Source organism: Thalia democratica, unplaced genomic scaffold, assembly GCF_965202585.1.
Source record: "Thalia democratica unplaced genomic scaffold, ktThaDemo2.hap1.1 HAP1_SCAFFOLD_1847, whole genome shotgun sequence".
Taxonomy (NCBI): Eukaryota; Metazoa; Chordata; class Thaliacea; order Salpida; family Salpidae; genus Thalia; species Thalia democratica.
Window position 1 is genome coordinate 17,501 of NW_028140650.1, and position 2,411 is coordinate 19,911.

General features: G+C 27.3%; 1 non-coding gene across 1 annotated transcript; it reads left to right on the plus strand.

Annotated features, from left to right (window-relative positions):
* Positions 1 to 59: 59 nt before the first annotated feature.
* Positions 60 to 178, plus strand: LOC145848927 (5S ribosomal RNA). The gene has a single exon (XR_014372227.1). It is a non-coding gene; the product is annotated as a 5S ribosomal RNA (ribosomal RNA).
* The last annotated feature ends 2,233 nt before the right edge of the window (positions 179 to 2,411 follow it).

A 2,411-nucleotide genomic window follows, 5' to 3' on the forward strand; every position in this document is an offset into this window, starting at 1 on the left:
GCAAATAGGTTTTTTAAACAAACCGAAGGGTTTATAAAGGCTTGTAAACGCTCTCAAACGCCTACGACCATACCACACTGAGCACACCCCATCTCGTCCGATCTGGGAAGTTAAGCAGTGTCGGGCGTGGTTAGTACTTAGATGGGTGACCGCTTGGGAATACCACGTGCCGTAGGCTTTTGCTTTTTGAATTCATCTTTTTTGTACTATTTTTCTTTCTGACCTATTTATACTTATTACTCGTTTATTTACATTTCTTTAACGCTTAAAAGAAAAGTAAATTCTAGTTATTAGCAAATAAAAACTCAAGCCAATCAGATAACGTTATTTGCTGTTTAAACCAATTAGAGCGCTAAAAAAGTGGTTTGACCAGTTTGAGATATCGAAAAAATAATGGCACCATCTTGTAGAGTACAATTTTCTGAGTTGAAATTAATACAATTAGTCTTTTATACTAAAACTTTAAAGTTTTTTTGTCCAAAAACAAATAAAAGCGTGGCTACTTGAAAAATCAAACGAAAATAAATTTTGCACTTTTGTATTGTGAGTCATAATAAGTTATTTACTGTTACCAACAGATACTAGCAAAAGCTTTTTAAAGTTTTGTATTAACTTAATGTATTTGTAATTACTTTTACTTAATAGAAACTATTGAATTACGTTTACTTAGTTTACTTTTGTATGTGTATTAAATATATAGCAATTTTGTTTGAACTTAAATAAGGACTATTAAACTATTAAAAGAAAACTATCAAAGTTTACTAACTCAAAAGCTAAATCTTAGTTTTATTGTTATAAACATTTATGTTGTAATTTACTAATAACTAAATGAGTTTATTTCAAACAAAAAGAATTAAATAATGTTATGTTATGTCAAGCCTACTATATGAGGTATATAGGTATATAAGGTATACAAGCTTATGTTTGAAAATTATAATAATAAAAATAAAAATAAATATTTAGTTGGTAAAATTTGTATGTTTTAATATGCTTTGAAATTAGAGTTAGTATAGAAGTTTTTTTTTAAATATAATAAATATAAATTTAGTAACTGTTAGTTTTATACTTTAATAAAAGAAATATGGTTAACAAGTAAGTTAAAAATGAAAGAAGCATAAAAAAACACACTAATTAACTGCTTATTCAATAGTTTGATTATTTAATTATTTTTCTGTTATATAGTTTAATCGTATTGTATAAAAAATACAGAGGTTTAAAGTAAGTTTGAATAAAAATAAAACAAAACATATAAAATAAGCATTAGTTCAAATACATAGTTTTTTTTTTCTAAGAAAATTTAATTCTTTAATAATAAGTAGTAATTTAAATAAAAAATAATACAAATAAAGTTGTACAATATATATACAATAGTTTGTCAAACTAGGCAAACACTACTAGGCAAAAAACAAACTAGGCAAAAAACCTACAAAGTAGGCCACCACTACAATCCAATGTTCCAACTGGAAATTCAATGAGATCGTTACTGTACTTGTGATGAACGTTGATAATCCCCAAGATTGTAAGTCGAAGGCCTTACCCAACCTAACCAGCGCACTGGTTTTCTTACAACTGAATTAATCAACATTTAATATTGAATATAATCATTATTGATAGATAGAGGAATGTTGACAATCAACAACAGATTGTAGGTCAAAGGCATTACTCGACCCAAGTACCCACAACCTAGATTGAACAACATTTATTAGATAGATTTGTTTATTGATAGATAGAGGAATATTGTCAATCCACAACAGATTGTAAGTCAAAGGCATTACTCGACCCAAGTACCCACAACCTAGATTGAACAACATTTGTTAGATAGATTAGTTAGATAGATAAATAGTACAGTATAATCTCAAAGAATTTGAAGCCCGAACATTGAACGATAGTGGTGTTTCGTGACGACTAGCGGGATTCGATCTCTCAACCTTCTGCTTATGAGTCAGCTGATAAGACCACTGACCCACCGCGCCACGACAAAGATAAAGAAATATTTTGCTATATAAATAGGTTGATTTTTCAGTGAACTTCAAGTGTCAATTTTTCAGTGTCAATTACAGTGAACTTCAAGTAAGATATACAACAGTATATATATTTCCGAGTCTGACTTTGAGTACTTTTTATATATTATTAACAAGATTTTTTAGGAGTAATATCTGTTTAGTTCTTTAATATATCTTTAAAATAATAATATTTTTTAAGGTGTTTAAAACTTTTAGAAGCTGTATGTAATGTCTTTTAGTTTAATAGTTCTTTAAATTAGTAAAAAAAAAATAAGCATGGTTGAGTTATCAAATTAAACAAAATAGAACGTCAAGTATTTAATTACTAAAATTAATTTAATTAAAAAAAAATCTCAGGTAATCTAAAATGTCAGGAATTATTTAAAAATAAATATAAATTTAAAACTT